We start from the raw sequence: 26,010 nt of genomic DNA, 5'->3' as shown, positions 1-26,010 counted from the left end.
TGGATCCTGTTGGTATATGCACCACATGTGTGTGCATGCAAGCAAGCCAGAAGACTGTCTACAGCACATGTGCATGTTAATCCAACATGAGCAAAACCAAAAGCAAAGGAGGTAAAGAAACAGGACGTAAAAAAAAGGAAAAAGAAAGAACCCCCCCTTGCTTCTAAATCATCACAAAGACTGCAATATCCTGTTATCTGTTGTAGCAAATTCATATACAAAAATAAAGAAACAAATGTTGCCCTTCTGTGAAGGGAGATAATAAAAGATTTATTCTTCAAAAAGAAAAAAAAATCCAACCAGAGGAGCGAAGAAGTACATTGTTTTAAGCTACACTCAAGAAAAGCACAGACTGACTGACATAATATTTAAGCAGCCCAAACCTCTTAATATTGCCTATTGAAGTTGTCTTGAGGAGCAAACACTGTAGACATGAGATGAAAGGCAAGTAAAAGCCACTATTTATCTGGTTGCCACAAACCTGTTTCTAAACCATGACACTGACCTAGTGAAGATAAGATGTCTACACTGATCTCATTTTTTCCTACTACAGAGATAAAAGGGACTAAAATACCCCAATTGAATATGCTTTTTTTGTGGAGTCCATAACAAATGCATTTTATCTTAAAGAAAGAATATTACTCACCAAGGGTTAGTGTTAATTTAAAATATCTATCCCGAATGCCTCCTTAATTCTGTTATTATGGTTATCTAATGGTAATTAGGCTGATATAAGGAAGACTAAACTGTCAAATTATAACATTAAATGATGATAAAACAGCAACACCACTTCAGACACCAATACTTTTTAGTTTAATGTCAAGGAATCAAAATCAGTTACCTACCTGCTTCTAAAATTCTGGTTTCTCATTTCATTGATTTACCAACTCAAGTTTCCTCCTTTCTCATACCATAAATACATTTACATGTTCAGGAAATACTAAAAAATTACAAATCTTATTAAAACTTCTGAAGTACAATATAAAATAAGAAAGAGTATGCATAAATAAATCTTCCTCTTTTCCCTACTCCGAGATCATAGCAAAACATGTGCAAAGTGAAAACTGATGCACAAGAAAATTTTTAGGCACTATTTACAGAACTCACAAGAATAATCTTGACCAGGAATATTTGGAAAGAATGACAGTAATCAACTATGCATAGATTAAGAAATTTTAAAGGTTAAGGCGGCTGAACAAAATACTTAGAGGTATATGCCTGTGGTTGAATTCTGAGGATCTTATTTAGCTCCCTAATGATGTCTGGCCAACAGTTCCCACTCATGTTAGTGGAAAGCATCCTGCACTTCTGAAAACTGCAATACTTATTAAACTGCCTGAATAAGGTGTTTGGTTAGGCAGAGGGCACACTGAAGGGAGGGGGTAACCCTCCACATCCTGACATTTGCACACACACTTTCAGTGTAGTTGGTCTGCTCCTGTGCACAGCTGATGCTACTTTTTCTGTGGGTAGCACAGAAGCAGTTTTTACTCTCACAGGGTATTCAGTGGCACACACAGGTTGTCTCTGCTTCCAAGCTTTTCACTATTTTAATTTTATTTAAATGTGTAGATCAACCTAAGCTGATACATTAAAAACACAAACCAAAGCATGATAGTTTATTTGAATGTAGTGGATTTTGATTGCAGTTAGTTGATTTTGCATAATCACTGTCAAACTTAGAAAACAAACTTCAGATTTCTGTAAAAAATTTAAATTATGCTATTTATTTATTTATTTAGAAAAGTATTTTACTTACTATGCCATGTTTGCTTAATATTTAAGGTCAGAACAGTCACAATAGAATTAAATCACTCTTCTGAATGAAGTCATGCTCATCCAGTGATTTATAAAAATGGATTAGATCTTAAAAATCAATCATTATAAATGAAAGAATTCCAGGCAACATCCCACCTGGAATTAATATCTAATTAAGTCCTACAATCTCAAAAGGAAAATAAAAACTTCTTTAGTAACTTATGCACTGTATCTGGCATTTTCAACTTTTCTTATATAGAAGCTCTTATATAGTAGCTGTCACTCATGATCTATACTTTTACTTCAGTGTCAGCTTTCAAATTCATGTTACACTGGGTATCTCTAAAATAATAATTAGCCACTCCTAACCTTCTGATCCATCTTTAAAAGCTTGTACTAAAATCAATTTTCCTCTAGAAGTTTGATCCAGAAGTGCTTAAAAATACCTGGAAAAATAAGTTGTTCTGCTAGTGGCTTACAGCATAAATAAATAAAAATAGAAAAAGCGGACATTTCATCTCTCTTTCTTGCTTTTTTGTATGATCTTGATTTTTTCTTTAAGTGTTAGAATGCTGTTTGCTATCCTCTCCTTAAACCACATTTCTCTGATGGGATATTGCAGGGCTGCTACACAACAGCTGCGTTCCCGACATACAAACAGTTTTCTCCATGTGAAATCTGTCCTTGTTATGTGCACACTCCTCGGGGCAAGGCCCAGGGGTGAAGCCTCACTTTAGTGAAATATGTGTCCCAATGATCATGACAGAGTCAGCATTTTGTAAGGAAAGTACATTTGTAAGAGATATGAAGTTCCCCTAGGGGTAGAGTGCCATGAAAGTAGAAACTCAGTTACTGTAGTCAGACAAGCATTTCTTTATGCTTAGAAAAAAAAAAAATAAAATAAAATAAAATAAAATAAAATAAAATAAAATAAAATAAAATAAAATAAAATAAAATAACTTTATAAGTAAATGTAATAAGCTCTGTCTAATATTGGGTGGTTTTTTGACAATCTGCAATAAAATGCCCATCGGGCTAGGTTCCTCTTCCCCTTAAGGAATTTCTTTTTACTTTTTTTTGACTTTGAAAAAGGTTAAGAATTATTTTTTTAAACAACTGGTTGCAGATTAAAATTAACACTGTACATTTCAATTATTATCAGTTCATCAGGGAGCCAAAAGAATTGGTATCTTTTTAATTAAAATATTTTTATCAGATAACCTAAGCCTCTAAGGCCATATATTTGATTTTAATTAAAAAAAAATTCTGCTTGTGATCATTGTTCAGAATTAATATACCAAATAAAATATGGGAAGAAAGGAGGTAAAAGGAGGTTATATAGTGTTACCTGATAAAAGGAGACAGTAATATTTAAAATGAGGTAAGTGTTACACCGATTTATGATGTATTTTATCTTCTAGAGAAACCCTAGTTTATCGTAGTGTCGTTCAGTTCGAAACGTCAGCTGTATATCTTTCTGCTTTTGAATGTAACTCTAGGTTGAAAGGAAAAGGTTTGCAGTGACGTGATGTATAAGCAGATCAAAAGCTTGGCATTTTTTCTGGGATAATTCACTTTGATATTGAAACATTTTTGTTGTCATAAATACATAAATACATAAATATTATAAATATCTTATAAATATCTTGAAAGAATATTAATTAATAACACTTAACGTGCCTCTCATCTTCATGGTGCTGTACAAACATCTATTAATCAGAAAGGATGAAAATGTTCCTTTTGTTTTTGTCCCCACTCAATTTATCCTGTAAACATCCTCATCCCTAACCCAGTAAGCACCAGAATTTGCATTTTTTCTTTGTTTCAAAACCAAAACAAAATATCTTCATTCATACTGTGCTTTCCTTTGTATCCATAACATAGCTGTATCAGGAGCCTTGCCAGTACAAAAAAAATTAAATTGATCTAGTTTGTAAGATAACAGGGCCAAGCAAATCAGCCTCTAAACCCCACACTTAGACTAATCACTCAAAAGCAAAGTAGCAGCCCAGCAGCAGACTGTCACCCGTGTGTTACAGCTGGGGAACACAGTGGGGAAAGCAGAGGTGGCACTTGGCATCAGCTCCATGCTGTGAACAAGATGAAAATGCTTTGGCTTTTAAGGGCAGTATTGAATGTTGCATTAATAAATTTTTTTAACTGAAATTATATGCCAACCCAGATTCAAGAGCTGCTGTGACTGAAGGAGAAAAGATGTCAGCAACCTGCAGATAAGCAGGATTTAGCTTCTTTCAAGGTAGCAGTTCCTGCCTCCCACTGACTTCCAAATACCGAAGAAGCAATGAAACATCATTCCTTGGTAAATGCTCGCTAAATATGCTGTTGGTTCTCATCTCCTAGGATGATACCAGTCAACCATTTACCATTTACCATTCAAAATCACAAAAATCACGGATTTCTGGTCCTAATGCTTGAGGGCATTTATCCATCCCATTTCTCTGTATATACCCGTATATCCAACGGAGACTATATTTCAATTTTTTTCATAGATCTAGTAGTATACACACATTTGGAAGAAATTAACTGAAGGAAAAACAATGATCTTCACTTGTACTGTCAGTGGGTTATTTTGCTCTTTGTAAGCTAAGCCTGTCCCCCTGAGTACCATTGTTTATTTCCACTTACAGAAATTTCTAGGATAATGCAGAGTGTAGTCTAAGGATTATAGCAGCCTGACAAAATTGTCAGCACACTTTATTAAAAATTGCCAGCCTAAAGTCTCATGATCTTCTACTTTTCATTTTTAGAAAACAACTTTTGGTCTAGGTTAGAGTATATTTATTCATTACACTGTTCATTTTTTAGCTCTCATAGCTTGTTCCCAGAGCAAATGGGATAATAGCTAATCTATAAACCATTAACATATTTGCCTCATGAGACTTTGGGGTCTGGGCTGTACACTTTAGTGTTAACTTCTCGGATGTAACTACAAGAAAATAAATCATTGTTAAACCAGAAGGATTTGTTTTATTTTCACTCTTAAAAACACCCAAAAACAAAACCAACTAAACAAAAAAGCCAATCACCAAAAAAAACCAACCCAAAAAATCCTGACAACAACAACAAAACCCCAACAAATTCTTCCAATTAATGAAAAGAGGAAACTTGCATAAATCTGCCAGGGACCTCAGCTCACAATTTAAGCTCATCATGGTGAATAAGGAATTAATAAATAACTGTTGAGCACTCACATACATTCCGAGGATTTAAATTAACCTAATTTAGACCTCAGGGTTTTATTTATGCATATGCATATCCATTATGCATATGCAATCCCTTAGCTTCTCATTTCATCAACTTGTTGGATCTATTGGTCCCATTCCAGATCAGTCAAATACAAAAGGAGAGTCTCCTACCAGCTTAGGGTGCTTTGGGTTTGGACTCTTGAAGAAAACAAATCTTGAAGACATTTTCAGATTTTCTCTTGGACAGACTTAAATACATAGGGAATTTGGAACAAATTTATAGATGCCACTTGAGGCTTTACTTTTTGTCTGTTATTCTTCCACTGAATGGCTTTCAGGTTATCATCTAAATCATTTATGCACACACCCAGGCAGATGCACATACATGGATACACACAAATGTGTACAGCATGAAGACTTATGAAGAAAATTAAGCATATGTTTTTCTGATTCCATTTCATGATTCTGAAAAGGAAAAAAAAAAAATCTACTTTCTTTCAAAGCTTCCCAGGACAAAAAAATTCTTGAAAGATCCAAATCAGAGCAGTGACCAAGTTCATTACTGAACTTACAACGAAACAGAAGGTATCCCTTGAGTCTCCCTTCAGTGGTTCTGTGTTAGAGAAGCATCTCTTTGTTTGCTGTTCACTAAGTTTCTATCAAGCTAAAAACTAAATAGGAATTTGCAATACTCAATGTTGCACCAGCAACAATTTACAGTTTATTAAAATTATTAATAAAACAAAGGAACAATAAAATATGTGTTTGTACAGGACCCAGATTACTGTATCTTTCCCTTTCTTTTCCTCTTCCAGAGAGAAACATTATGCTTTTCTGAAACACTGTGCTGCCCTGGTGAAAAAAAAAAGGGAACAAATGCATCAACAGGATCTCACTTCTCCCTTGTTCACTCTCTTAGCAAACTGACCCTGGAGTTTTGGCAGCTGAGGTATATGGGGAGGAAGTTTTCAGACAAACCCCTCTTTTGACAACAGGAGTTGGGTGGAAGACAAACTTGCAGGCCAAATTAGTCCTTCATAATTGGCCTGGGTATACAAATTTAAAGGGACTCCAACATGCGCATCAAAAGACACCCTGAATCACCAGGGACAAGGATTATTTACCTCCACACAATTCCGAAAGGAGAATTTTGACTGACTTTTACATTTTGCAGTAACACACTCCTTCTCTTGTGTTTTTTTACTTTTCATTTATTCATAGCATCCTCCAAACCAAAAAAACCCCACAAGCCTCAGACACTTAGCACAACGGTAGCTGTCGTCAGCCCCAACACTTTATCACCTGTGCTTTACAGAAGGAGAACCTGGAGCACAGAGTCTGCCATTTACCACAGTCAAATGAGCAAGTAAGAGACCTAAAAATAAAGCTTATTCTCAAGCCTCCTATAACCAGCTGCCAGGGCTCTAGGTGCAGATCTATATTTTTCCAGTCACACACGGTGCCCTTAGAATCTGAGGGCAGCAAAGAACCTTTCTCATTTAAATCAATTGCAATTCCAAGAAAGAGAATCTTTGACTTGTTTGCTATGCTTCCCTTGACATACTGCCTCCAGGGCAATGTTCAAAATGACCTTACATAACAGTTTACATTCATAATCCATCACTGCAGAGGGAAATCAAAACAACAGGCTCTTTCCCGCTTCATTATGAAGGGCTGCTCTTGTTCTATATTGTGTCCTTGGGAAGGAACCAGTGATGAAGTCAGATTAGAACTACAAAAAACACAGAACACCCACACCCCCAAAAAATAACCCTTGTACAGTGTGTATTTGCAAATTAATTACACCTTGGCAATGTGCATTTACAAAGTAGCTGCAAAAATCAAGCGGCTGAAAAATTAATAAAACAACTTTTCTTCAAAACTCAAAGGCCTCTTAATGCTTGTTTATCAGGTGACAAATCTCACTGAAATATCTCAAGTAACACTTTTAGAAGATTCTAAATATTAATGTATGCACACATTATGCCCTTCTTTTATGTCAAAATTACATTTTTTTAGCGAAGACTACATTTAATACAGATTTTTTTTTTCCCTTTCAGATTCTTCTTCACCTGTCAGTACAATATTCCAGAATCTTGCAAAACAATGTTACTACTTACCAGAACAGAAGAAATCTCACCATCTCTTAACTTGAGGCTGACAATGAAAGCCCCCTTCATTTTACTTGTCAGTCCAATTAAAAAAAACATTCTTACCCCAAAAAGTGAGTGAATAAACAAACATGACACAGCAGGTTTAGAGATAAAAAGTCAATGAATTGATAAAAACCTTGAATTCTGTAGTATTTTTACTATCACCAGATCTAAAACAGTTTTGCTAAACAGCTCCCCTTCTTTGGTAAGAGAAACAGGGATGGAAGCTGTACAATAACTTTCAGTGCTTCTTGATAAATAGCAAAATACCTCAGTGGAAATGTTCAACTTCTCTATGATTAAAAAACAAACCTTTAATGTAGTTTTTGTTTACTGTGTCATAAGTGCAGCGTTGGAAGTTGTTGCCAAAGAATCATTGGAACAGGCATCACTAAGGCAGTGTCAGCCAGCCAGCTCTTTGAAAATGATTCAGTTCCTCTAGTCTTATGACTAAAATAATATGCAGTGGCTCCAGCTCGAAGCCTGGTTAATACATCTGTCCAGAACACATAATTACTTGGTCATAACATTCCCCCGGCCACCAGCCAACAAACCAATCAGCATTTCTTCTTAACTCACTAGAATTTTTGCTGTGTCAAACTGTTTGATCTCTAGGTAGTAAAAATGCAAAAAATTGAAGGACACTGCACTGGTAGGTTTTAATTTAACATAGTTTCTCATGGAAATTAAATCTGAAGAGAAACATGTTTTTGTTGACATTGCTAGAGTTGAGATTTTTATTCTGCTTCAGGAATTATATTGACATATTTATCTTGCAGCTTTTTTCTTATCTCTTCACCAGCTAAGATTCTGAAATGTAATCTCACTTTCATTAATTACTTTCACAAAAAATCTCATATTTATGAGAGAGTTAAATTATACCAGCAAATTTAACGGGCTATGTGTGTAACTATGTGTGTAACTATCAAGTTATCAACTATGCTTGATTGTGTACACTGTGCATGGAAATGAAACTGAAAGAGGTGAAAAACAGTCTGGATTTACACAGATGCTGCTACCCACAGTTCTCTAAGCTTTATTTGTAAGTGCATATGTTTAATTTTCTGAAGCTTAATTTTGTAAACTCTGATCCAATTCCTGAGGCACTGTGTACCTATAAAAGCTTTATATTTACTTCACCAGGACACATGATCAGAACAGTAGTGCTATATTTGCTTCCTGTATCATGTGCCAAACCCACACTTGGGAAGGCACTCCATGCACATTTCAGAGTAATTTAACCTCTTCTCTGTGTGGATATGGTATTTCTAAAGTAACAAAATAAATTGCTACATTTTCTACAGTGAAAAACTTAGGGATTGCACTCAAACCTACAGTCTTAAAGAAACTGCATAATTTCCAAGTTCATACTATATTTATTGGCTTAAGTGCTGTAGTTTCACACAGTATCCTTTTTTTAATAGTGTCTCTAGACAAAGAAACACCTTTACCTCATGGCCAATACTTAGACTTAAACACACTACAAGAATACAAATAAAGAACAAGGCATTTTCCCTGACCACATGGACTATCAGTCATTGGTTCTAGCAAATGAGAAAAAAACAATTTCCCTAGATTCCTTCACAACATTTTACAAGAGCCACACCAGACCAATTACATTTTTTATGTTAAGGGTAGTGCATGGGAGAGGACAGTAAGGTTGCTCAGTTCATCCAAAATGGAAGTCTGGAAGGAAGATGAAGCTCTCATCTGAATGCTGTTATAGGTTTTCTCCCACTAGGTCACAGAAGGAGGAGGAACTGGGAGAATCCCTCTTTCAAAAGGAACTTGGATGTTGTTGGAGTTGATTTTGAGAGAAACTCAGTTTCTTTCCTGTCGCAGGCTTTGCTGTTTATTTCCTATTGGTATCAAATCTCAGATTCAGCACCTTGTCTGTGCAAAAGTGGAATTTGAAACACCCAAACAACATATTCTGAATTCTTGGCCTAGTACAATACAGGGATAGTTAAATATTTCAAAGGTCTATACATCTATTCTGTGAGTGTTAATAATAGTATCATACATTCTAACATTAGCAAAGATTGTATGCATTTAGATTGCATGCATTTAGAGAATCTGTGACAGAACTGAAAAAATGGTTAATTATAACCAAAGGATGCCAAGGAATGGTGGGGTTCTTATCATGTGTATCAGCTTCTACTTGAAATCACCCTTACTTTCCTGAGTTTAAACATTCAAACTATTATAGGTAAAAGCAAAGCTAACTCTTCAAAACATTTTGAGCAAAATGAGAAAATATTTTATAACCTTTGTGCTCCAGAGGACACTTAGAAAATATAGAGACTGGTGGTGTAAGTTTAGAAATGCCACAATAATATTGCCTGAATTCATGTGATCAACCCTCATCAGTTGCCTCTTCATACAAGTGCACTTTCATCCAGCTTTAATTCTATGATCCTGCATTCAATTTTCAACAAGATTCCTGTATTATTTGGTGAAATCATAATACTGCACTTTTTATGTGTTCTGCATTTATTGTATCTTTAACCATTACACAGAGACATGTGATCCAGCCCTGCTTTGAATACAAAGCTACAAACTTCATGTATTTATACCAACTTCCACCTTCCTCCCTCACACCCAGCTTAATGGAGTACTTTGCAGATTTATTTTCATGCTACCTTACTATTAAGACCCATGAAATCACTGGTATTTTTATCCTCATAAACAAAAAATTCATCAGGAGAAATCATAAATTTGTAAGACAATCTTAACATACATAGTACTGTGAAAAGTTTGACTGTATACGTATGTACTCAAAGTCAGCACTGAACAGTTTCAGCAGTAGTATTGAAAGCTCAAAAATAGTATTGAAGGGTGGGAAAAAGGCCACAGGTTGTTCATATTAGTTAAAAAAAGAAATGATGAATATAAAATGAATACCTGAATGAGAATACTAGCATTTGTATGCTTTGCTGTTTCCCTCATCTACAGAAGTGAAAACACTCAAAAATTCTCATGTGTCCCCTAGATATACCTTGGCCATATTTACATAGATAATGGCTAGATACATTTTTTCCTGAAATTTTTGTTGCTCCTCACACTATCATAAAATTTCAATAAATCTCACCTTGCTAAAACACCAACTAAACACAGGTACTGAGGTATCTGTTAGCCTCTCCAGTAGCAGTATCTGTTAGCCTCTCCAGTAGCAGTGAGGAGAGGCGCCTGGAATACAAATTCCCCTCTGGAGATGCCTTTCCACCAGCTGTGAAGTTAAAGCTAATACATCTGAGGTGAGGTGAAGGTAACATTGTCTCAGATAAGGTTACTTCAAGCGAGGGACTCAATTTCCATCTTTATGGGGTGCTGGGGTGCATCCAGACCAACATTGCACAGGATGCTTTGCTGAAGCATGACAACCACAGCAATCTCCCATCTCTCTTTCCTCTGCTGCCACTCTTTCCAAAGGCAATATTTATCCTTCTGCTCAGAATTGAAAATGAAAGCTGGTGTGTGACAAAATGTACAGTGTGATGCAAAGCATTTCATGTCGTAGCAAAACCAGCTCAAAGCCAGCATGCCAGTGATGATATCATTCATAGACAACAGTTAATTTGGAAAGTGGAAAGGAGAAGCCAATATCGCTAGTGTGATGTGATTTTGTACTGAAAAGCCCTCGCAGAAATGCACACGAGCACAGGAATGGAATTGAAAGCACTTGGTTTGGGGACTGAGCACTAGAAAACGTACAGTTGGGAACAACTTTCCGTTGGTTGGTAGATGAGATAATTTGCTTTATTCTTTAACTTGCTATTGAACATCTATTAACATTTCCTGATTTTTGCAGTCTTAAGCAGCAAACTGGATACTAACAGAGTGCGTTTTTTCCTCCTGGAATATGCATATTTTCTAAAACATTTATCATGATTTACTCTGGTAAAAAAGAAAAATCTTAAATTACTATTAAATACACCTTTGACTAAATCCAGGCTACAATGTAATAAGCAACTATGTATTCTGGATGAACTCTAAAGGGCTTCTTACAGTTATATATTCATCCCTTCATCAAGACAATCCACTGTACTTCAGGCAGTATACACATATTGCAGTCTGTGTATATAGATGCTGTATATATTACTGCTTCCTTAAAATAACAAGCAGAGTCATGAAAAAATATTAAGAATAAAGATGAAAGACATAACTGCTTAGTTTGGAAATTAAACATAAATTAAGGTAGAAGAAATTCTCATTATTTACTTAGGGCCTGATCCAAAGCTCTTTTAAGTCAGTGGAAAGAACATCAACTGCACAAGGATTTAAAATGTGACACTAAAGTTGAATGCTTTGAAAAAATGTCTGGGAAAGCAGCACCAAGAAAATGCCTGCTTAGAAGTGGAGAGGAAAAGGGCTTCCTGGATTATCTTACACCATTTTTACCTGTGGGACAGTCTTGATCTCAGCTTACAAGGACGTGCATTGCTTTATTTCATCTGTGCAAGAATGAAGTTTGCTCCAACTTCGTGGCATTGGATCAAGCATAAGAAAGGGCTAGAGCAGGAAATAAAATACCTTGGGTCACACAAGCACTGCAACTAGGGAAGGACACCTCAGAGCAACTACCTCTAGTGAGGTAGAGGCAGAGTCTCAGCCCATCCTGAAGCTCAGGGCAGCAATCAGTGCACCACAGCTTTGGGAGCACCGCTGACACACCACGTGTTTCTGGAGGCCCAAACTGCTGAAACCAATGGAGATCAAAGAAATTAGCAACCAGACAAAAGTCACTGCTTCTCAGGATTTCCAGCATTCTCACCATTATTATCTAACATATCCACTGGTACTAAACAGTGCATCCAAAGTATAGGATAAGACTTTTGAGTTTGGATTTTCCTCCCAATGGAATTTGGTTTTCTGGCTCTTTTGCTTTTCTGCCTTTTTGCTCTTATGTTTGTCCTTTGGGAATTTTAACTAAAGGGTGAGTTCTCTCCACTAACAAGTCCATCCATTATTCTGATTGGATATTTAGTTATCATTAAATTTAGCACACCACAGACACCATGGAGCACCTACACAGAGCACTCCTATTGACATTTTAATATGTTGGAAAGCATAGAGCTTTCCATTTGAGTTTCAGGACAGAGGAAATCTGAGTTGAATGTGTGTAACACACTTGAATGTTAAGTCTCGAAGAATGCACAAAATTATAGGATGGGGACAGGTTTCCATATACTTTTTCCTATTCCACATCTACAAGAATGTGAAAGTCAGTGCTGAATAGTCCATAAAAAGATTCCCTCAAAGCTTTCTTCTCATTCACTATTATATTATTTGCTCCATGACTATTGCAGTCCATAGCAATCAAACTAATAAAACTTACAGTTCAGTGAGATCTTGTATAGTATGTAGTCTTGGTCCTATATTTCCATCAACAGAAAATATGACAAAAAATAGTAGTATAGAGACCATTGATTGAAAAAGGCTGGTTCTGTGTAACTGAAAAAGAATCACAGAATTAAGTCATTAATAAAATTGACTTTATTTTATAAAATTATGATACTAAACTTTTCCTGCTCTGTTTTGGTTGTAAGTCATCCAAGGAAAAAATAAAGAACGAATTTAGTGTTTGCTTGTAAAATCACTGGAAACAGAAACCTGAGCCAACTGAAGTTTAACAGTAAAGAAACTTACTCACCACCACATTGCTACTGTTTAATTGTTTATTGCTTTGAAAATGTAGTCCCAATAGTAACATTAAAATCTGGTTCTAGGCCAACCCAGGCACATAAGGTAGAGCTGGAAAAAATCCAGTTAGTTTACAGCATCTCATTTTGCAGTGTCAAAGCAACCAAAGTTTCTTTTAGATTCAAGGACATCATAATACCTTGTTTAAATTAAATGCTGAAAATATAAACAGACTTAGATAATGTTTTCTCTTTTTTTTTTATGTTTAGACTCATCATAGTGGAAACAGCTTGCGATATATGGACAAAACTAAACAGACACGGTTATATTATTCTGGGAAACCAAACTCTTACTTTCAAAAACCTGTGTCCACCCTGCTGAGTCAGTTGAGAAGTTCAGCTGATTAAACTTCAGCAACCAAATTTAAAGAAAAACTTCCAAAAAAATGTCAGCAATGCAAAACAGGTGTGGGGAAACCAACATTCACATAAAGAGCAATTTTCACAGGAAATGTTGGCTGTTTGACTGCCAATTCTATTTATGGCATCTTCAGGTTTCTCCCTGTTCCATTCATACTAGAAGTACCCAGATTAGTGTTTGGTTGCCTAAATCAACTCCATGCCTTTTTGGAATGTTGTAAAGCAGTCTCCTAGGAGACAGCTGTGACATTTCTCTCAGCTCTTGGTCTCATAATTCTAGCTACAAACAGAGATGATGTTCCTTGACTCTGGTAACAATTTCTTCCCCAAAATGCTGGTATTACTGCTTCCACCATTTTCACATCAGTGCCTCAGAGCATGGTGGCTTGTACACTGTATGAAGAGAGCAAACCATTCTTCGAACATCTATTCTGCTTCCAAGCTAAACAATGTGTTTAGGAGTTCTTCGTGTAATATCATGTTCTGCAGTGTATTTCATTCAGCATATATTCTGGCAGACATTCCTCAATACTTTGCATTGAGCTATGGCTTCAGCTATTCTCAGAGAGCTTCTCTACTCAGCTCCTAACCCTTCCCATCCTCCCTAGGAAAAATAATGCCAACACAATACCAAAATAAACCCGCAATCAGTCCACAGAAAGATTAGTCTCTTTCCTGAGCCACTGTCACACAGCTGAGAGTCTGGCCAGTGCACTCCTGGGAGAGGGCAGTGCCATCTCTCAAAGGTGAGTCTGCATTAAAAGTTGGGCCAGAGGAACTCAGCCAGACTCCCAGAGCAATGCACACAGAGGAGCGTGAGCAGCACTGCCAATAGCCGTGCTCTGCCCTGCAGCGATGATCACCACTTGCATCTCACCCAGCACCACGTGTGCCTGAGGCAGGCAAAGGCTCCTACCTCGTCTCTGTGTCCCTGAACGAGTTATTATGCAGCCTTGTCCAAAGCAGTGAGACTATTTCTATTTTATGTCTTAAATTTGATACTGCACTCCTCTTCTCTGTTTGTCAACCTGCCTCCCAGCTTGCAGTCTGTGAAGAGAAAAAGTGCATTCTTTTTGTAGAAACCTAGCACTTTTTTATAATAATTACTAAACTACAAGACAATGTTATATTTATTTTTAGGCCATATTATATTTTGTGAAAGAACTTTGGCTTTTTCTTAATGGCATTACTAGGAACCTGACAGTACATTAAATGGAACGTAAATATATGCAATTTTTTTACCCATTCTTTTTAAACCATAATGTTCTGAATTATCTCAAACTGCTTTCCAAATTGATCTATAAATAACATGGCTTAGCTAAAACCACAGAAGAAACTCCTGTACCACAGAATGGATTAGCACAGCTTTCTTTTCCTCATAAAATGTGTTTGTTCTGTACTCTCAATAAAATACTGTATTTCACAATACTGGGCTTTTAAGAACAAATTAGCAAAGACTCAATCTCTGTCTTCCAGCCAAAAAGCCCTCCAAGCCATTTAGAAGGTAGTATTGTATTTTTCCTTGGTTAACACAGTATTTAGGGAGAGTATTATTCAAAAGGTGTCAAGTAGGAACAAATGTCTCTGTCTTCAAGTCTCAGGAGATTGGGATGGCATTAAGAGAAATTTAACATTTCAAACTGCTCCATTAAAATCAATTCCTATAAACATGTACTTAGGATTACAAGTGTAGAGAAACCACTCAGAGCAGAACACAGGAAAGGACTGACAGAAGGAGTCTTCACAGCACCTGCTGACTTTACAGAAAACCAAGTTAAAGATTCAGGAATAAAGAAGGGCAAAAGAATCACAGTATATTGTGGTGTATCAGACATTGCAGTACCTGCTGGATGCAGAGTATTGTTGCTTTAAAGCAAAAATAATGTAATTTTTATTTGACTGGATAAAGTAACTATCTTTGCAGAGATGCACCCTCATTTTTATTCATGCTTCAAACACACAGACTAAAAATCACAGGCATTCCATTCCTGCACAGACTTTGGTAAAACTGCCCTAGAAAGTTACACAGACTGATTAATAACCATCTCCCATAGCTACCTTTGGCTGTCCCAAATGGCTTCTCTCCTACTGCAAATGGAGATATTTAAATCTGTGTTAGAGGGGGCCAAGGAGTCACCCAGTACTGATGTAGAGTCCTAAAATTCTTGTTTTCTTTCCTACCTTACATAGGCCTAGAGGTGGGAGGCTGAATTGGCCTGCAATTTTAGGGTTTTGTGGCTTTCCTTTAGCACACCTTCAAATAATTCAGATTAAAAAAAAAAGAAGAAGAAAAAAAAAGAAAAAAGAAGAAAATAAAATTTTAGCTTCTCTTATAATAATCTCATTTCCTGGTTGACAGGTACTGAAAAAAAACCCTAAAAATCAGATTTCATACTACTGCTGTGTCATGCACAACACTCCATATCAGAATACAATCCTGTAAAGAGCAAAGACCAAAAATAGTAACTTTCTTTGGATTTAATGTGGAAAGACACCATACTTTATACATCCCAACAAAGCAAAATGTTGGAACAGAGTGCATACCTACAACCATGAAATATTGCTGGTCTGGTGATGTGTATGCTTGTGCACTTACCTGTGCCAAACCTTTGAGTTTGCTACTCATATGGTAACTGGCACAAAAGAGACTTCAAAATTGTTATGAATTTTATTTTATTTATATATGATCCTCATATTTTCCCATTGTTCTCATTTAGAAGATACACCTGTTTGCTTCTCTGTGGGTAGCATGAATCAAAGATGCTGAATGAAGGCTGAAATGACACAACTGAGTGCTGAGACATGAAAAATGCATCCTAATGTTTAGTCCTGCAAGATTTTGTTCAATCCAGTTTCATCCACAAAGCAACCAATGTCATGAATTTAGGAAGCAATTGAAGTGACACGTGAGCTCAGGGCAATTGTGGTCTAAGGGGAAATGGAATTTTCTGATGCCATATCCTTGTGTAGAAGCTACATTTATCATCCACATTCCCCTTGAGATGCCTGTGTCTTTGAAAACAGAGGAAAGTACATTTATTAATGTTGCTGTAAATAACCTCAGCCATTTTCTTTGCTGTTCTTTAGCAAGGAATCCTATCTTGATACTAAATTTATGCAAATTCTGTAAGGGAAGAAGAGCAGAGTACAGCAGAAACAGTAGACAGTGCAAAGTTGGAGGAAAACAATTTGAAATTATCTTTCTAGCTTAACTCAGAAAATCAGAAACATCGTTTAAGTCTGAATTTCCTTAACAATATTAAGCAAAGATAAAAAATTGCAAACAAAACCACAGAATGTTAGACAGACTTTCCAAGCTGCTTCCAAAGAAGCATTTGCTAAGCTTGTACACACACTCTTGCCTGAAAGCTCTCGTGTTTACACAGATCATGACAGTGCACACTCCACACATAACAGGAGCTAATTTTTCATTTTAATCAGCCAGCACACAAGATAGAACTCCAAAATGACAAGTTCATGTAGGGTTTTTGGTTGTTTTTTTGTTGGTTGGTTTTGGGTGTTTTTTTTTGTTTTTTTTTTTTTTTTGATTTGAGTTCTTTTTCGGGTGGGGGGAGTGTTTTTTTGGGGTTTTTGGGGTTTTTTTGTAAAAAGAAGATATATCATTGAACCAAATATTTCTCACATGAAGAAAAGACAACCATGAGGAAGAGTTGGCCAGGGAGATCAATAAGGCTCTTTCAACCTCATTAAAGTCAGGCACAGTTCACCCAAGATCTTAATGCTGAAGTGGTGCTCTAGAATAAGTATGATGCACAGGACAACAGACAAACATGATTTCAAGGATGTAAAAACAAATTAAATCCTGAATATGCTATTTTATGAAAGAACTGATCATGTTATTTAAAAGTTTGGTACATAAATTGATTTTAATATCATAATTTACTATGGAAATTAGAATTATGATTGAAGAGTTGTGAAGGAAACACATTGTAATTCTATGAGGAAGCAGACATAAAATTTGCCCCATCTATCTGCTTTCATGGGGGTCTCAGCTATTTTTTAGTAAATATGCAGTTTGGCCAATTGATCAAATAATTCTTTTTTTTACTGTAAATAGAAACTTATCTCTAGTTAAGACAGTCTCTCCCCTTTTTTTTGGTCCTCCTTTAAATTCTTTTTTTAGTCCCCAAAGATTAGGACTGGTTTCAGCCCAACCTTATGAGAATCCTTTCATGTTACTCGTATTTGTGTGCCGTAATTATATAAAGATTTTCTTAAACCTTAACCACTGATACCTAAGAAGAATTAAGAGCAGCTTCTCCATGATGGAGGTCAGTCAGCTGTTCCTGCAGACCACTTTCTAGTGGCTTCTAACCTTGTGTCATTTAGACTTCCCTCTCCAAACAGATACATTTCAGTAAGTGGCTCATTAGCATCACACAGGAGAAGAATCCTTATTTTTTTCCTTTTAAAACCACCATATCCTTAGCTATCTATCTCTGGTGTTTGTACTGATATTACAGCCACTTCAGTAAATTGAAGCTCTTCCACAGATCTCTACTCCAAATCAGCGCCAGCCTCAATTCTTTGGCTGAGGCAAATGCCAGACGTTGTTTATACAGTGGTAATCAACATGGTAAATTTAGAATATACCAGAATAAATTATGATAAATTTGCTGCCTCAGGATAAAGATAACATACGGGTAGAGTCAGTGGTTATCTCTTTAAAAAAGGGGAAATTGATGAACAGACATTTTTTTCCTTCCAGGCTATCAGAATAAATGGGTTTTTTTCCCCTCTGGGATTTGTAGGAAAAGAAGATGGGACATGTGGATCTCATGAACTCTGATGCTAAATACAGCTACAACTTTTGAAAAACCCTCTTCCCTATATTTCAAGTTGAACTCCATATTCGTTCCTTAGCATTAAGGGTTGCTTTCTTTCTTTCTTTCTTTCTTGTTTTTCCCCTGTCATCTCTCCAGAGGTCAGGAAATGAGCTGTGTGTCATCAGAGAGCAAAGCAGTACAGAACCCAGGGGGCCTGATAGCAATGGTGCTTTTTTCCCCCACCTCAGCAGCTTGACTTGCTGTTCCCAGAGCGGGTTTCAGAATCATCAACCAGTGAAAAATCAGGGATGGTGTTGGTTTGGGGGGTTTTTGGTGTGGGTTTTTTTTTAACCTAAGAAAATTTATTAAAAAAAAATAATCCGTAACACATCTCTTCACTGAGTGTGGGATTTCACTTCACTTTCTTTCTAAAGCTTGGTTCTTGAGAGCTTTTTTTAGCAAAGTTTATTTACCTGGAGATGAGTTTCCAGAAAATATACATTCCAAATGCAAGCTATCATTAGAATAGACTGAAATTTCTCTCTCTGCTAAATACTTGTACTGGGCCCAAAATTTGGGGAAGGAAAAACACATTCTTATGCCTAGCATGTAACTTTGGCAAATCATCTGAGTAATGAAGGCAATTAGGATCTAACTAAATCCTAATCTACTTGCAAAGCATGGCACTCCTCTGCAGTAGATATTAGCTGTCTGTATTAGGATATTTGTGTAAGTAAAACACCTCAGCTAGAATCCACACACAGCAAGCGTACAGTCAGTCCTTTGTTAAACCAGCAGGCAGAGTCGCATTTCTTCAATTTCATTTTCCACCTCTGCCTTTCAACTCCACCAAACTTTAAGTATGTGTTTAAGTTCAACAGGCTTTAATAGGATTTAAACACATGCTTTGCCTCACTAAGGAGGAAAGGGGTTACTCGTGTGCCTGCTCAGATGATGCACTTTGCTGGATGGGTGACTTCATGTCCTACATCAGTATTGAGAGAAGATGTGGTGGAGGCCTGAAGCCTGATAACATTTATTTGTTCATTCTCTTGGTCATGGTGAGGACAATGAGCAGATCTCACAATGGTGAGGCAGCAGACCTTCATCTTCCTCTTGATACATTTTTTGAGCAGGGACTATCCCAGGCAGAACCCCATGAGCTACAAAAACACTGTGTTCTCCAGAGCTACCAAAAAGATAAACTGCACACTGCCAATTGATAGCACAGGCATCTTAGAAACTGCTATAGTGTTAATTTTAATTTCCCAAATGATAGCAGAAGAGCAAAATTCCATCACCATGCCTATTTGTGTTAAGTAAAATAGTCTTTCCTATTTTCCAGAATATCCTAAGCCATTAAGAAAATATTTGCAGAACACAACATGGTATGGTTACAGTACCAGGGGGTGTCTGCTGAGGACCTGCAGAGAACCCAGTCATACTGCTGTGCAGAGAGGCACAACTCCTGAACTTGCCTGAGTTCACTGCAGAGGGCTGCAGTGCTGACCATCTGCACCCATTGCAGCCCAGAGACGCAGAAAAACCCATCATCAATCACTGAGCCTGTTGGAGAGCAACTAGAAGCACTTACTTCTCTGTATCAGACTTTTCCAACTTTTCCCACATGCCTCGTTCTCTTTTTTGCTCACTCGCTGCAGGCACACAGAACATCATAACTTTTCAGAAAGATATTTACAATCTCAGGCATCCAAGTGACCAGCATTTCCCTGTGACCTTCTCACCCCATCAGTGAGCTGTCGAGCTTTTCTATGTTATGTCCTTACAGAAATTTTTCTTAGGCTTCTGTTGCTTAAACAGAGCCATTCCAATGCTTGCACATGGAAAGTTTACATTTGTCTGGAGTGTGACTGCTCTGTGGGAACAGAATAGCAGTTACCTGGCACAAGTGCCTAACCCTGTAAACCACAGTTTAATCCGGCAGCACAGAGCACTTGGGGAAAACAGCACATGACTGAGCTGTAACAATAACTTCACATATCCATTGATTCCCGTCTTTAACCAGGAAAATTTTTCAGTTGGCTACTACCACTCCTAAAATTAAGGTATTTTTACTTTTCACCATATTGAAACACAACAGATGAATTTAAACATACAACTTGATAAAGTCTTTTTCTTGTGTTAATCAAGAAAAAACACCATTGCATTTGGAAGATGTGTTTGCCCCTTAAAAAAATCCAAGAAACTAAAACAAAGCAAGAAAAAAAAACCAAAACCAACCAACCAAAAGAAAAATCCCAGAGTTTAAATTTACTCAGAAAAATGGCTGAAATATGATATAAACAAACCACTTAAAGTGTGCTTCAAAGATAGTTATTGCATTAGCATATCCAGGACATTCAGCAGAAAAAAATGTCTCTAGAGAGAATTAAAAAATATATATATGCAATATGCAAAAATCTAATATTAAATTGATCTTCTTACTATATCCTATAGGAGTGATGAACTTTGAAACACTTGAATAATGCAGAACACTGAAAATTTTCCCTCTGAACTGGGAATTTTGACTACCTTTTCCTGATTCAAATGTTTGTGTATATACATATATATCTAGGTAAAGAGATCAATTGCATTTAAGTAAGAAAACTGGAATTGGAACCCCCTGATGATTCTTACTGGATCTACTTTCCCTCAGGAATTGCTGGAGATACTACTGTTCCTAGGGACATCAGCTTAGCTACTGTCCTGCAGCTGCCAAGCAAGCATGGGTGCAGGATTGGCAGACAGCCCTGACACACTCACTGCAGTGTACTGTCTCTTCCATCAGCTGTGTTCATTTTTTAGGGTAGAATCATTGCAATTGCTCATTCTGCAATTAGAAGTTTCAGTGTGAATAAGCCACACTCAGTTTGAAGAATGACCACTCACATTGGTTTCCTGTTCTATTTTACTGCTTGAAACGTGGCAGCGACTGAAAGTCTAAACCCAGTGCGGGGCCTCCTTGTCTTAGCTGAGGTAGATCCTCTTGTGAGAGGACAGGCTGAACCTCCAAGAAGTTTCAGTCTTTCAGAGGGATTTGCAGAGACAAAAGCCAGGTAAGTGCTTTGCTCTTCCTAAATTCCCTCCATAAACAAGCACACGACAGGGAATACAAGTGCTACCGTGGAGCATGCTATTTTATAGGTGGGCAACTGAGGAAGAAGAGTATTTTAAAAGTACCTCTCAAAGTGTTTTAAAAGTGCTGAAAATCTGAGCCGAAGTGAACTGGTCAAGGTTACAGAGGAAGGCTGTGTCTGAATGTGAAAATTAAAGCATGTCTCCGAGTTCCATGTCAGGCTCCCAGCAGCCCTTTTCCCAGCCAGTTTGTGCATTAAAAATTTTCAGAAAAGCCTCCATTTTTAGGAAATCATAGTTTCAGATGGGCAATTCTCGGGACTGAAAAACATACCAAGTCCAGGGGAATGAATCATTCACCAGAAAGGGCAAGTTAGCTGCATATTCACACAGTAAAGATAGAATATATATCAAAGCCTTCACACTTTTTTCCATTCTGTAGTTTGCTCCATACTTTTAAAATGTGTTTAAACTGAGTGACCACGTATGCAAAGGAAAACTTTACAAGCAGATAAGTCTTCTAGAGCTGAGTGTCTGCCAAGACAAAAGTGTGTGGTTTATTTTAAAAGGAGGAGTGGTTATCACTCAGAACACACTACTTCTGTTGAAGCAGTGAAGGCAAAAATTAATCCCTGCAATTTTTACTTGTCACTAAAATAGAACTTTCAAGAAATAAAATCACATTTTTTAGCCTATACTGAAATTAAAAAAAAAAAAAAGAAAAAATTGCAACTTTTATGGAGGAAAGGTTTTACCACAAGAGGAAGCATATTTTGAAAAACTCTTTCATGGAGAAGTGAAACTCTGATACAAGGAGCTCTTACATACAGGTGTTATGTATTATAATCTACATTACAGTACTGTACTATCCACATGAGACCAGGTACAATGAAAAGCTTCTGGACTTCCTTCAGGTTTGTGGGTTTCAACCTGATTTAATTTACAGCAAGTCTTACCTCCATAGACATGAGTACCTCCACTGGCTACAGGGAAACCTCAGACTTTATAGTGGCATAAGTATGAGGTATTGAGACTCTTACTCATTTCTATTTTAACTCTCAGATGTCACTGTGCAAGGGTGAAAGCCCAGAAAATCTTTTATATTTACCATTATCAAGAAAAAGTAAAGAAAACTGAAGACTCTATATTTCTCACAGTTTATCTCAACATACCAACATGAACTTCTATTTCTTTTAATAAGAGTATGAGTAGGTTTTTCTCCAGAGATAAAAATGTAGCAATTCAACAGCAATCAGCGAGACCTTCAGGAGATTAAAACTCAGGCAAGACAGAATCACATCAAATCCATATCACCTGTTTCAAACAACAGCAACAGTAAAAAGCACATTTGTATAAACCTCTCTTTTTCAGAGTAGTGCTCATTACTAAGTTACTGTATGGCTCTTGATTTATGTCAGCTGGGGGAATATCTTAGTTATTCAAAGAATTTTTTTTTTTTAGTCCACATATTGAGAAAATTTAAATTCATTATTTTCTTTTTGTTATGTCTAGAAATTTTAAAAAATTGCATCTCTTCTCACTCATCAGTTAACAAAAACATTTGCTCCTGTCAACTGAGAAGCTTTCGGGGACAGGAGCTAGTGCAAGGTAGTGCACAGGGCAGGAGAAGGGCTTGGGAGCCACTAGGTGGCAATAGAAACCCCTCAAATAAACTACTCCTCCTCACTTTTTATGCTATTTGACAGCTATTAATTTCAACTAAGAAAGTGTTAAATCGAAAGGAAGCAAGCAAAATTTCATATTGGTGCTTAAACCACCTACAATTTCAGTACAATTTTCTGTAAAATTAATAGGAAACAAGTTATTTATCACTGTATTATGTTAATTTCTTTTACTTATCTTCATATTTTCTCCCAAGGTCATTATTTAACATGTCATGCTGTAGAAAAAATATTTTCAAGTATAATTTCAGCATTATTAAAAAGTTTGTGACAATTTCAGTTGTGCTTAATAAATTTTTCTCTCTGCCATCGCCATAGAAGTCAGATGGCTGAAATTATTACTTTTCTGAATTTGGAAAGCATTAACAGACTTAGACTACTATTGGATTAGCTTCTAATTGTATTAATTTTTTTTCTCAAGGTCCAAAATCTTGGTGACCCTTACCGGGGAATTAAGAAGAAAACTAGTCTTCATATTAGTTTTGAAGTTACATTTTAAAAAGTACCATAAAAGAAGAGACCATTGCTTCAAATTTAGCACAAGTGTTTCTGTGCTGGAAAGTTCCTTGTTTGTATGCATGGACCTCACCACTATGCTAAAAATTTCACAGTAGTAATTTTCAAAACTTGTGAGTTAGCAAAACTAAAAGTCACCTGTTAATGCTGAGACCCATTATAACACAATTAAGAGTGTGGAGTTCAGACTGTAGAAAAATATGAGCACATAAGTTTGGTGTTTCCATTTTCAAAGCCTAGATTTTTCAATTTTAGCATCTTTTTCATGTTGCCCTTGTATACAATTTTCAGGATTTGCTTCTGTATGGACAACAAAACCTACTGCAATGAACACCTCCTTGCCATTACCATGGTGGTTCAGCTGCTGAACAGTGGAACTGATACCCCAAAGTGCCAGGGCTGCAAGGCCAGGACCAAGTGCTGCTTTGGGTTTGGTGATGGCCACCAGCTCTCTTGATTTAGCCTACATTTTTTTCCTCCCTGTTTCAAGGAGAAGGGGGGGTGTCTGTATATGTAGTGCCTCAAGACAGAAAAAGAAATTGAGAGGAGGCTGATTTGGTTTCTGTCCCTCCAAACCACTTTCTTCCCCAGCTCTCACTCATTCCCCTCTGCTGTGTCTCCCTTCACTGTGCAGTAGTGGGATCTTGGGGTTACCTTACTATGTTAACGTTCCTGGATGCCAGCATTTCTCCAGGGGATTGCCAGACAGGGGAGGGAAAGGGTGATAAAACTAAAATTCACCTTGAATTCAATTCTAAAGGAAAAGAACAGAAAAGTAACTGCTCTTTAGGTACTCCACTGCTGGAAGGTTTTCTTAAATGAGTCTTAACAGACACAACAAATTGTCTCCAAAAAAATAAATGCACTGTGGAAAAAACTCAGACAGCCTGCCAGGAAACATAATTTCTTTTAGAACAAGTTCATCAGAACACAAATAAAAATACCCCAGTCAGGGAAAATGGTGTGACAAGCTCAGGTGTCAATTGTGTCAAAATTTCACACATTAATTTAATCCCTAAAAGAGGATAATGGAAAATAAATTATCAACTTTTGAAAAAATTGAGTCCAAATCTGGATTTTGAAAGCTCAGCCTGGTTTCTGTTTAAAATGCCTTTTGTTTCACATAGAAGTACATCTTTTTCATTAATATTTTTGCCTAACTCTTTGGAATACTGAGAAGCAAAATTAAACTCTTAGTAAAATAGAAATATATTCACAGACATGCAAATGAACACAGCTTGACATCTGCAGACTTTCCCTTAAAGGTGTGACTAAAAATACATTTGAAGAAAATCTGGTTTAAAATTTGAGACCATCATTTTCCTGTCTGCAAGTGGTACAGAGTCACACACTTTTTATTCTTTACCAGAAAAATTAATTATAGGGTGGCTATGAAGGTGACATAACTGAGTAAGGCATACTTTACATAAATAACAAAAATAGGTTAAGGGATGCAGTAAACATAGGTATAACATTTATTCAAATATTATACCTATGTATTATATATAAAAATTATATATACAAATATATATGTACTATATATACAAATATATACATAGGTATAATATTTGAATAAAGTCTGAAGTGTTCAGGGTGTAACTCGTTTCTCTTGTATTCCTCTACATTTAGCATTAATAAGCACAATGCAAGAAGACCTTTTACATATCATTTCTGCCACTGCTTTTTTTGTTTAGTCCCCCTGGTTTCCCATGTCTTGTGGTTATGGAAAGATACAGCATCTAGGGCTGCTGGTATTAACCAAAGCAAAAAATTATTCATCAAAGTTACTGCACAAGTGACGAATATAATGATAAACTGAATGCTAGAAATGTTGCTTTACTGATGTTATCGAGACAAAGAGTAGAAAAACCCCATGAAAGCAACATTTTCTCAGATTTGCATCAATCAGTTTAAAAATACACATATCTGACAAGTGGACGACAAGCCACACAAGGAGCTCTTGTGGACAAGAACTCATTGAAGCCTTCAAACAGGCTTGTAAATTCACTTCAAGGGTCACCTATAAACAGCTTTTGTTCAGCCCATGAACCTCTCCTCTGTCTGGGAGCACAAAGTAACTGACCCTAAGGAAAGGAAGCTTCTGGTTGTTAAACTGAGATAAGCTAACATATTGTAAAAAAAAATCTTAGAATTATGCCAATTCACACAACTCAAAGAAAGAAAAAAGATGAGCAAGGTAATGCTGACCTTTTGTATTAGCATCTCTTTTCAAAATGCTTCAAAATGTAGAGCCTGTTATCCCATTTGCTGCATTCACTTTGTTCTCTACCAGAGCTCTTGGAGAAATAAGGGTAAGGGGAAATAAACTCAAGTAGTTCTTCATTGTTTTATATTTAATCACTGTCCCAGTAGGATTTCATTCTTCTTCAGACCTGGCAGCTAAAAGTAATGGCAGGAAACAGAGCAAGAAACAGAGAGCCAGAAGGAGCAGCTGCTATCCAACTACCATGTAAAGATGCTGCAGCTGTGTGACAATTGGAGTGATCTCAGGTGAGGAAGTAACTTCTTTCTGCAGGTAGGGATGGTGACTGAGTACTTGAAGAATCCCTGGTAAATAGGAGGTTTTGTCATGGGAAAAGTGTTGGCAGATCCAGCACATCTTCTAACATCTGATGTTTTCAATTTTTAGCCAGGTTATGGCATTTTCTGCTAGACCAAATGGTGAGGAGCTTTCAAATTTATGGGAGGCTTCTGTATATGTCTTCTTTTTGAAGAAGAGAAGCTAAAAAAACCTTCTCTCAAAGAGAAAC

General features: G+C 36.7%; 1 long non-coding RNA gene across 1 annotated transcript in view; it reads right to left on the bottom strand.

The window, feature by feature from the left end:
- LOC138109760 (uncharacterized) overlaps positions 1–25,711 on the bottom strand; it is a 29,662-nt gene extending 3,951 nt beyond the window's left edge. The window contains exons 1-4 of the long non-coding RNA XR_011150704.1: positions 25,448–25,711; positions 14,096–14,226; positions 12,456–12,571; positions 11,519–11,629 (exon numbers count right to left, since the gene is read on the bottom strand). This is a non-coding gene — a long non-coding RNA (uncharacterized lncRNA). The remainder of the gene's footprint in view (positions 1–11,518; positions 11,630–12,455; positions 12,572–14,095; positions 14,227–25,447) is intronic.
- Positions 25,712–26,010: the final 299 nt, after the last annotated feature.

Source organism: Aphelocoma coerulescens, chromosome 4 (genome assembly GCF_041296385.1).
Source record: "Aphelocoma coerulescens isolate FSJ_1873_10779 chromosome 4, UR_Acoe_1.0, whole genome shotgun sequence".
Lineage (NCBI taxonomy): Eukaryota > Metazoa > Chordata > Aves > Passeriformes > Corvidae > Aphelocoma > Aphelocoma coerulescens.
Note: the sequence above shows the minus strand (reverse complement) of the source record. Positions and strands in the feature narration are given on the sequence as shown.